Source organism: Mustela erminea, chromosome 8, assembly GCF_009829155.1.
Source record: "Mustela erminea isolate mMusErm1 chromosome 8, mMusErm1.Pri, whole genome shotgun sequence".
NCBI lineage: Eukaryota > Metazoa > Chordata > Mammalia > Carnivora > Mustelidae > Mustela > Mustela erminea.
Genome location: NC_045621.1, coordinates 2,282,431 through 2,294,002, shown reverse-complemented (window position 1 = coordinate 2,294,002; position 11,572 = coordinate 2,282,431). Strand labels below are relative to the sequence as shown.

General features: G+C 43.6%; 1 pseudogene; it reads left to right on the top strand.

Annotated features, from left to right (window-relative positions):
- Positions 1–10,269: 10,269 nt before the first annotated feature.
- On the top strand, positions 10,270–11,230 carry LOC116596870 (annotated as a pseudogene).
- The last annotated feature ends 342 nt before the right edge of the window (positions 11,231–11,572 follow it).

Sequence of the window (11,572 nt, the reverse complement as noted above, 5' to 3'; positions counted from 1 at the left end):
CGGACTCTTACTCCGCGACTAGCTCCTTTGTGCGAGGTTCGGTCCGGGACGCCGTCCGTGGACAGTGACCGGCGGCGCGCACGAGGCTGGCGCGGACCCTGCGCTCCTGAGAGCCGCGCGCCGCCCCCGCCCTCGGTCGCTTCGGGGCTGACCTCTTCAGGGACTCCGGGCGCCTGCTCCGCTCTCCGCACTTTCTCGACCGGCCCGGCCCGCCTCGACCGCGCGCCGGGCACTCAGCGACCAGGACGGTGCCGCGGTGCGACCCCGAGTCAGCCCTCGGCGCCCCTGGGAACCTGCTTCTCTTCCACCGCCGCAGCCCGTCCCCGCACCGCTCCGCCGCGGCCCCTCCGGCATCTCTTCTGCCGAAGGTCGACTTGCTGGAGGTCATCTTGCTCGGAATCCCGTTTTGTCCTCCAGCTTATTACCCTGGGGGTCTCCTCTACTAGCAAGTAGTAGAGATGATCCCCTAAACTGATTTTTGATGTTGGAAATCCTCGCACTCTGACATCCCCCCTTGATTATGATGTTTTCTGTACATGCATCAGTGCAATTTGCCTTTTTTTTTAGGAGTTTTGCAACTGTGTGTCAGTGAGATTGCCTATAACTTTTTTTGCCTTTGAATTGAACTTAATTTTTCAAATAAGCCCTATTAAAGAAGAACTATTTCATATTGCAACCAACATTATTTTAATAGACCTTTCCTTTCTAGAAACACTGATTAAGGCAGCCAAGTGCTGTGTCAAATGTGGTCCCGAACCAACCTACAGTGAAAGGTAAACCTTGACTTAACTTTCGCTTCCTCCCAACAGGACACCCTCGGTTGCTCAGACTTGGAACAAGGTGAGGAACAGCGCCTCAGCGGCTGGGAGCCCCGTGGCCGCGACATCAGGGCTCGGGCAGTCGCGGGACCCTAGGCGGCTCAGCGGATTGAGCCTCTGACTTGTGGTTTTGGCCCAGGTCATGACCCCGGGTCGTGGGATCGCGCGACCGCAGGCTCCGAGCTCAGCGGGCTCCGCTCCGTGCTCTCTCCCTCGCTCTCTGCTCCTCCCTGCTCGCTCGCTCTGTCTAAAATAAGCAAATAAATCAATCTTAGGAAAAACAGAAAACCTCAAGCAGCTGGATATGGACACTCTTAAGAGAATCTGGGGGACCCTAACAAAGGATCCTGGTTCTACTTGTGATGACCTGTCCGGAGGTGGAGTGGCTCCTCCCAGATGGCAGGAGGACAGAGTCTGGCCGGGTGCGGTGCTCCCCCGTGCTGTGCTCCCTGAGCAAAGTCTGGGACTTCTGCTCCGGGGGAGACGTTTTCTTTTTAACCGTTCTGTGTCCAGGGAGTGCTTTGTGCGAATGGTTTGAATGTAGACTCCATGTGGGTATTTTCAGGGTTGGAGGCAAGACTGTTTTTCTAACATGGCCGGGCAGAGTCCAGCTGTCAAAAGGGCTCATTTCCAGCTTGTCCTACTCGCTCACCGCACATTTGTAGACCGAGCACCACAGACCTCTGTTACGCCATCAAAATCACATCTAATGTCTGTCCTAACTTAGGATTAATGTTCTGCGCCCAACAACAGTTCCTGCATTTAACATACAGCACCCACACACAAAATAACCCACCGTTACCAGGCACGTGGTCATAAAATTTTAATAATGTTCTGCAGACCAAGCAAATGTTCTAAACCAGAACTGCTCATGCATCAGATTCACAGTCACAAACCCCATGATCAAAAACATTTACACAATATAAATAAAAGACACACACACACACACACACACACACACCCCTTACAGAACTGTACTTAGGGGACACCTGGGTGGCTCAGTGGTTAAGCCTCTGCCTTCGGCTCAGATCATGATCTCAGGGTCCTGGGATGGAGCCCCGCATTGGGCTCCCTACTCAGCAGGTAGCCTGCTTCTCCCCCTCCCCCTCTCTGCCTACTTGTTATCTCTGTCAAATAAATAAATAAAATCTTAAAAAAACCAAAAAAAACTGTGCTTAGGGAAACTCTATTTGGTGAATGTCACTAAAGGCATATTTTGCTAAACTGCTACTCCAGGTACTTTTGTTTAGAAAATCTATGCCAGTCATCGGGCACAGCTATTTATTGGATGAGGAGAAAAGAAAGAGATGCTTGTGACAACAAGTTTTTTTTTTTTTTTTAAGGTGTTGTTTATTTATTTGACAGAGAGAGAGAGATCACAAGTAGTCAGAGAGGCAGGCAGAAGGAGAGGGCAAAGAAAGCTCCCCACCGAGCAGGGAGCCAGATGTGGGGCTCCATCCCAGGACCCTGAGATCATGACCTGAGCCGAAGGCAGCTGCTCAACTGACTGACACCCAGGTGCCCCATACAACCAGACAGTTTTAAGGTCTTTTCAAGTTGTATAAAATGGACCAAAAGATGCATTTAAGCATTGTCAGGATGGAAAGCTGCAGCTGAAATGTGGTAGCAAACCGGTCATGAAGCATACAGCCGCTGTGTCTTGCAGACAGGCCTGCACCCAGATAAGCAAAAAGTTTCAGGACACACTTGCTGACGTTGTTCCGTATCATTACGTAACGGGATCGATCATGTCTGGTTTCACAAAAGATTTAGAGGATTTGCTCATACCCCTCCTACATCTAATCTTAGTCTTCTAAGGGATGCTTACTTATCATTCCAGCTTGTAGGAAGGTAGAGGGGCCGGTCCTTCTTCAGAAGGAATCGGGGAGCGAGGTGGTGTGCGCGCTGACGAGTCAGGCTGACCCTCCGAAGCACACGTGCCGCTCTGGTTAAGAACGACGTCTGAAGTGGGCCGCTGGTAAGGACTACACTCACGCCCTATCCTCTGAAAGTCTGCTTCCACGTTGGACGGTTGGCAGCTGGGCGGGACAGGCTGCGCATAGTGGGCCACGGTAGCCAAGGTGGCCCTGGCCCCCAGGGCCCGAGATCCCAGGTGTGGCCGGGCTGTGGGGTGCAGCACTACTGGGGGGACTCTGGGCTCGGCAGCCCCCCCGGTCTGCGGCAGTGTCTCAGGGCTCCCGCAGCGGCCCAGCAGCAGTGACCGGAGCCAATGCTGTTGAAACAGTGACCCAACCGGCCCCTGCTCTGGGGAGCGGACAGGCCAGGCTTCTCCAGGGACACCGCCAGCAGCCGCCACGGAGGGATAGTGATAAAAATTGATGCACAATTATCACTAGAGTGTTCTGTGATTAACTAGCAGCTGTAAAGGATTAGGTAAATATCAAACACCCAAAGAAGAGTAGAATAACTGAAATCCAGTCTCTGAGATTTAAGAAAAAGAAATGGCACTTAATTGTTTTATGTATTAATATTTTTCCTCTTAGTTTATAATTTTAGAAGACTTTAAAAATGCCAGATCCATGATCCCAAGTTTTTCAAGTATGAGGAACCCTTTGTAACAGAAAATATCTTATAGGCCTTTATGTGATCAAGTGATATAGCAAATTCTTTTTCTTAATTTTTTAAATTTTAATTTCAGTAGATTAACATAAAGGGTTGTCAGAGTCAGGTGTACAATATAGTGATTCCACAGTTCCGTGTGTTCTCAGTGCTCATGATGTCAGTGTTCTCTCTTCCATCTGGCCCCCACCCGCTGCCCCCCGGTAACCATCTGTTTGTTCTCTATATCTAAGAGTCTGTTTCTTGGTGTGTGTGTGTGTGTCTCTCTCTTTTGTTTTGTTTCTCAAACTCCACATATGAGTGAAATCTCATGGTATTCATCTTTCTCTGACTTATTTTGCTTAGCGTAGTGCATTCTAGCTCCGTTCATCTTGTTGCAAATGACAAGATTTCATTCTTACGGCTGAGTATTTCATTGTATACATATGCCAGGTCTTTATCCATTCTTCTACTGATGGACGCTTGGGCTCCTTCCACAGTCTGCCTATTGGAAATGATGCTGCAATAAACATAGGGGTGCACGTGTCCCTTTCATGTTTTTGTGTGGTCTGGTAACACCCAGTAGGGTGATTGCTGGAGCGTTGCATAGTTCTGTTTTTAATTTTTTGGTGAAACTCCATGCTGTTTTCCACAGTGGCTGACTAGTTTGCATTCCCACTGGTAGTGCAACAGGATTTTCCTCTCCATCCGCGCCAACATCTGTTTTCTTGTGTTTTTGATACTCGTCATTCTGAGAGGTGTGAGGCGGTATCTCCTGGTGGTTTGGATTTGCATTTCCCTGATGATGAAAGACATTGAGTATCTTTTCATGTGTCTGTTGCCCATCTGGATGTCTTCTTCGAACAATGTTCATATCTTCTGCCCACTTTTAAATTGGATTATTTGTTTTTTTGTGTGTGTTGAGATGTAAAAGTGTTTTATAGATCTTGGATACTAACCCTTTATCAGGTATGTCATTGGCAAATATCTTCTCCCATTCTGTGCATTGCCTTTTAGTTTTGTTGATTAGTTCCTTTGCTGTGGAGTTTTTATTTTTATGTAATCCCAACAGTTCATTTTTCCTTTTATTTCCCTTGCATCAGGAGACAGATCAAGAAAGAAATGTTGCAGTGGCTCTTGTCAGAGAAATTACTGCCTGTGCCCTCTTCCAGGATTTTTATGTTTCCGTATCTTGCCTGCAGTCCTTAATCCATTTTGAATTGTGTGTGTGTGTGTGTTATAAGAAACGGGTCCAGTTTCATTCTTTTGCCTGTAGCTGTCCAGTATTCCTAGTACCATTTGTTGAAGAGACTTCTTCCCATTGTATATTCTTCCTCCTTTGTGAATATTAATTTACCATACAATCATAGGTTTATTTCTGGATTTTCTGTTCTGTTCTATTAATCCATGTGTCTATTTTTATGCCAGTACCATATTGTTTTGTTTACTACAGCTTTGCAGTGTAACTTGAAGTCTGGAATTGTTAATACCTCCAGTTTTTTCTTTTTCAAGATTGCTTTGCCTATTGGGGTTTTTTTGTGATTCCATACAAATTTGAGGGTCGGTTGTTCTAGCTCTGTGAAAAATGCTATTGGTGCTTTTGGTAGGGGTTGCATTAAATGTGTAGATTCCTTTGGAGACTGTAGACATTTTAACAATATTTGTTCTTCCAGTCCATGAGCATGGTACATCTTTCCATTTCTTTGTGTTGTCTTCAGTTTCTTTAATCAGTGTTTTATAGTTTTCAGAGTATAGGTCTTCACATCTTTGGTTAAGTTTATTCCTAGATATTTTATCATTTGAGTGCAATTGTAAATTGAATTGTTTTCTTAGTTTCACTTTCTCCTGCTTCATTATTAGTGTGTAGGAATACAATGGATTTCTGTACATTGATTTTGTATCTTGCAAATTTATCGAATTCATTTATCAGTTCTAGTAATTTTTTGGTGGAGTCTTTAGGGTTTTCTATATAGAGTATTATGTCATCTGCAAATAGTGAAAATTTTACTTCTTCCTTGCCAATTTAGATGTCTTTTATTTCTTTTTGTTGTCTAATTGCTGTGGCTGGGACTTCCAGTAAAATAAAAGCGGTGAGAATAAACATTCTTGTCTTATTCCTGACTTAGGGAGAAAAACTCTTCAGGTTTTCACCATTGAGTATCATGTTAATGGTGGCTTTTTTGCATAAGGCCTTTAATATGTGGAGGTGTATTACCTCTAAAGCTATTTTGTTGAGAGTTTTTATCATGAGTGGATGTTGTACTTTGTTAAATGACTTTTCTGTATCTACTGAAATAATCGTGCAGTTTTATCCTTTCTTTTATGGATGGGACTTAGCACATTGTTTTTCCAAATATCAAACCACCTTGCATCCTAGGAATGAATCCCATTTGATGGTGGGGAATGACTTTTTTTAATGTATTGTTGGATTCAGTTTGCTAGTATTTTGTTGAAGTTTTTGTATCTGTGTTCATCAGAGGTATTGGCCTGTAGTTCTCCCTCTCATGGTGTCTTTATCCGGTTTTGGTATCAGGGTAATATTGTCCTCATAGAATAAATATGGAAGTTTTCCTTTATTTTCTATATTTTCTAGAATAGTTTGAGAATAAGTATTAACTCTTCTTTAAATGTTTGAATTCACCTGTGAAGCCATCCGGTTCTAGACTTTTGTTTATTGGGATGGAGCAGGGAGCCTGATACAGGCCTTGATCCTGGGATCATGACCTGAACTGAACACAGACACTTAATGACTGAGCCACCCAGGCAACCCCCCCATTTTCATTCAAAGTTATTATTGATAGATACATATTTATTGCCATTTTATTACTTGTTTTATGGTTGTTTTTGTAGTTTTTCTCTGGTCCTTTCTTGTTCCCTTTCATGGTTTGTAGCATTCCTAAATGGTATACTTGGATTTCCTTCTCTTCTTTGCATATTCATTACTGGTTTTTGATTTGCGGTTGCCGTTAGGTTTGTATAGAACATCTTCTGTGCATAGCTGTGTATGGAGTACGTTGCTGCTTAAGTTTGAATCCAGTCTTTACTCCTCTTCCCCACCCTCTCCACACACTTTTTAGGTCTACAGCATTGTCATAGTTTACATCTTTTTATTTTATCACGCCCTTGACTAATTTTTATAGATATACTTACTTTTACTACTTTTGTGTTTTTTACTTTTCATTCCCCCACTAGTGGTCTTTCCATTCAGAGTTCTCTTTAATATTTCTTACAGGGCTGGTTTAGTGGTCATAACTGCTTTAACTTTCGTTTGTCTGAGAAACCCTTTATCTCTCCTTCTATTCTGAATTATAGCTTGGCTGGATAGAATATTCTTGGCTGTAGATTTTTCCCTTTCAGCACTTTGAATGTATCTTGACACTTTTGGCCTGCAAAGTTGCTGTCGAAAAATCCGCTGATATCTTTATGGGGTTCATCCCCTCCCCAAGTGGGTGACTTACTACTTTTCTCTTGCTGCTTTTAATTTTTTGTTTGTTTGTTCAGCACTACTTTTTTGTCATTTTAATTACTATGTTTCTTGGTGTGGATCTCCTTGGGTTGATTTGGGGGGGTATCCCTGTGCCTCCTGGATCTGGATTCTGTTTCCTTCCCCAGATTAGGGAAGTTCTCAGCTATTTCTTCAATTAAATTTTCTGCCCCTCTTTCTCTTCTTTGGGATCCATATAATGTGAATGGTATTGTGCCTGATGAAGTCACTGAGTTCCCTAAAACTATTCTTAATTTGCATGGTCTTTTTCCTTCTACTTTTTTCAGTTTTGTTACTTTCCATTACTCTTTCAGGTTATTAATTTGTTCCCCGACTTCATCTACCCTGCTATTTAATTTTTAATTTCATGTATTGTGTTCTTCATCTCTGATTTTTTTTAAATATCCTTGTTAGGGTTTCACTGATGTCCTCCACTTTTTTCTCAGGTTTAGTATCTTTATGATCATTACTTTAAATTCTGTATCAAGTGTTTACTTATATCTGTTTTGCTTATGTCTTTTGCTGTGGTTTGGTCCTGTTCTTTAATTTGGGTCATATTTCTCTGTCTCCTCATTTTTTTTCTAACTCTCTGTGTTAGGAAAGTCAGCTGCATCTCTGCTCTTGGAGACAATGGCCTTCTGAAGAGGATGTCCTGGAGTGCCCTGCCGTTTGGTGCCCCCTGTTCCCTAGGGCCTGACGCTTTAGGGAGTGTTTTGTGTATGTGCTGCGCATGCTCTGCTATTGAGTCCTGGCCTTTTTTTCCTTTAGTCCAACTGTCTGCAGAGGCTCTCTGCCTGTTGTGGGCAGTGTGAGGTTCCCAACAGGGCTGTGGCAGGCTTTAACAAGGTGTGTGCTGTTTTGCTCGTGAAATAAGAGCTTCTGTCTTCAGAACATAAAACGCACGACTCTGAAAGGAGGTGTTGGTGGAGTTTATGCTGGCCTTTTGGGTGACGGGGCACATAGCACTGGAACCGAGGCAAGTGTGACTAGGAAAGGTGGACCCTCCCAAGCATGGGGGCCACGCTTACTGTAAGCAAGTTAGGTAGCAAGTGTCATTGCAGTGCCGGTCCCCACAGGTGGTGTGGATTGTGCTGGGGAAGGAGATGGAAATTTCCCCTGCCAGCAACTTTGTGGAAGGGTTTCCCTGTGATCCTTCCCTCTCCAGGACACACTCTGAAATGAGTAAATCACTCTTTATCCAGTTTGCCCCAAGCTTTTTTCCAATTGCTGGTTCTAAACTGTATCTACAAGGGCTGTTTATTATGCTGCCTCTTTAACAGAGGGGACCCTGCTTCTTAATGCCCTCCAGGATTTCCCAGAGCCACCCACTGATTTTTATAAATCAAGGTTATAAGTCCTGGTGGTTGTAAGAACTAACAAAATTTAGCCCCTCTCACTTTCAAAGGCAAATGTTAGGGGGATTCATCTTCCCTGTGCAGCTCCTTATAATGAGTGTTTTTACATGAGGAAATACTCAGGCAAAGCTACACTGATGCATGAATATGCTGATGTAAACCTGTATCTTATTAGTCCTGGGCTGCGTGTGGTGGTGTGGTGAAAACATGAGCTCTAGAGCCAGACTGTGCGTGTTCAAATCCTGCTCCCTTATTTCTTAGTGTGTAACAAGGGGAACCTCTATGTATCTCAGTTTCCTGATATTTAAATTGGCAAGTAATGGTGCTTATTTTCATAAAATCGATGATGGTTCATTCATACCTGACATGAAAAACCCTTAGAAGAGAACCTTGGCACATAGCTTATTCATTTGAGAAATAACACACCTATTTACATTGCACTCGTTTTTGAGTTAGCATGGAATGCCCACTGGACTATAAAGCTTGGAGACTAAGAAAAAGTCCCAGAGGGCAGGGGCTGTGTCTGTGTCCTTGATCTGCATCTTCAACACTAAGTATGGTGCCTGACATGTAGGTAGTGGATGCCCAAGTGAATGAAATCAGACAGATTTGGGTTCTGGTCCTAGCTTTGCCATTTATAAGCAGCTGCCTAAGTTGCCTGACCTCTCAGCTATAAAGTGAGGGTAAATTCATAGGTTTGTTGTGAGGATAAAGTAAGCATGTAAAGTACTTAGTAGCTATCACATGCTGCATCAGACATGTCTGCTAATAGCAGGAATTTGGATATTGACAAATTAAGGAATTGATGGAATTGCACATTTGAGATGGGAAACTGTCTATGTCAGCCTGTTCAACTGTCCATCAAAGCTGTAGCTGGAAACCCCTGCCCAGGAAAGCAGTCTGTAGCACACTGATTTCCTCACTTCCTCCTCATCCTCCTGCTAACGAACACCCTCAAAACAAGTTTCTAAGTCTTCTGATTGCGCTCGTGTGGAAGGCAATGTTGGATGGCGTCCCAACAGCTAGTCCTTTCTTGCTTGCTGGCTCTCAGAGCTCCAGTTTGTTTGAAATGAGGAGATAGATTAGATTTTTGTTCCCAATCCTTCATTCTCTAATAGGATTTTACATCTACACGTTTTGGTATGTGACTTTGTAGCATTTTCCACTGGAGTAGGCAGAGGACATACGCATCCTTGCCCAGTGTGTGTTGGAGTTGGCCAGGCAATTTGTTTGGCAAATGGAGTGTTACTGTACATGACATGAGCAGAGACTCTAAATGCATTTGTGTGATTTTTTTCCGGCTTCCTGTGTACCTACCGTTTGCCATGAGACTATGCCAGGGGTGTCAGTCATGCCAGAATAAGAATATGCATCGGGCAGACATGAAAACACAGACAGCCCTGTACGCAAGCCCAGATGATCCCAGCCAAACCCAGGAGAATTGCAGATGGACTACGTGCCCATTAAATGAGGAACAAATGTTTGTTCTTATAAACCACTAAGATTTGGGGGTTGCTTATTATGAAACATTATCACAGTGGAAGTTGGTTAATATAGGCACTAGTCTACCCACCACAAGAAGGAGAATCTTACTTAATATAAGCTAATACTGTTGTTCGTTTCCATACAAGAGAATTTTCCAGATTCACTTGGAGCTGAAGGTGGCCGAATGGCCCAGTCTTGGCCAGTGAAATATATGATGATGTCTACCGGGGACTTCTGGGAAAGCTTTTGCCTTCATAGTAAAAGGCATTTTGGGGCTGAAAGTGGTCTTGCCCTCTACTTTCTTGCTTGGAATTTCAGTGGGCAATTTTGGGACCATAATTTGAAAACTCAAAGGTGAAAAACTAGCAGCTGTGGATGATGGAGCAAACAAGTAGAAAGTCCAGGCTCCTGACGGCATGGCTTAGTGGCTGCCCCGTATCAACAACCACATGTCTTCATACTTCTTATTTAGTCACATTTTTGCTTCTTGCTTTCTAAGCCATTCCTAACCTATGGCTGAGATAATGTCAGTTTCATCCTCTTAGTCACTATTTCTCTGAGGTGAGTGATGAAAAAGAAGAGGGAGCTGTGTATTCGCAAGTCTCCTCCCACGAACCTTGGAAACCTTGTTAGGTTATTACAGCCTGATGTGTGTGTGTAGTCACTATTTATTTTCCCTGTGTGGCCTCTTTGTTAAGTGTTTCTAATAATAATAATGAACAATTAGCTTATGGTTACTTTTAGCCAAAAACGTGGTGGGGACTGATTTGGATACAGAAAAACATATCTTGGCCCAAACTGGAGATCACTATGTCAAACAGTGATTTCTGGAAAGGAAGCATGGTCAACTGTAGAGTCACAATAAGAGTATCTTTTAGAGGGTTGCCAGGGAGTGAACTGCCAAATGTATTCAAGAAATGTGTGATGTGTACAATACAACCATCTTAACTTGTTCTGGGTGTATCCTCAGTGTAAATTTAGAGTGTGTGTGGATTCCTACCAAATGAAGAGCAAAAACTGCCGACAGGGTGCTACCTACCAGAGTTTTCCTCGTTAGGATGAGTGAAGAGTCAGGTACATGACCAAGGAACTTGGTGTCTATACAGATTATTCTTGGAAAAGTTCTCTATAATGTTGGAGCCTGTTCATTTTGTAAGAGCAAAATGTGGGATAAAGGCAAGTTGTCCTTGTAAAAACAGGTAATTCAAGCTCTTCTCAAAGCCAGCCTTGGAGACATAAAGCAGATTCCTTTACTTTGAGAAAAATCTGTTCTTAAAGCTGCACTTCAATAAAACCCCTCAGCGGGAGCCAGCAGCTGTGGGTGAGAGTGCAGCCTCCAAGCCAATGACAAGCATTAAGTTGGCCTGTCCAGTCAGCACTTTTCCTATAAACTGGCCAGCAGACTTTGCCAGAGAGAATGTTAACAAGGAAAACAATGACAAAAAGGGCACAAGAATACACAAAAAATCCTTGCTATAGAGGCGCCTGGATAGCTCAGTGGGTTAAAGCCTCTGCCTTCAGCTCAGGTCATGATCTCAGGGTCCTGGGATGGAGCCCTGCATCGGGCTCTCTTCTCAGCAGGGAGCCTGCTTCCTCCCCTCTCTCTCTGCCTGCCTCTCTGCTTACTTGTGATCTCTGTCTGTCAAATAAATAAATAAAATCTTAAAAAAATCCTTGCTATCTTTGCTTCTTTGGTAGAAAATAAGATTTGCTCTGATTTATGTAAGAACCTCAAAGAATGATGACATCACAACATTCTGATAATCCTCACTATTGGATGTGGGGTAATTCCTTACTGTGCTTGCAAGATTCCAACAATAAGAGGAACTGGAATGAGTTCAAGGAGTACTAGACACAAGGGTACCCAGCAA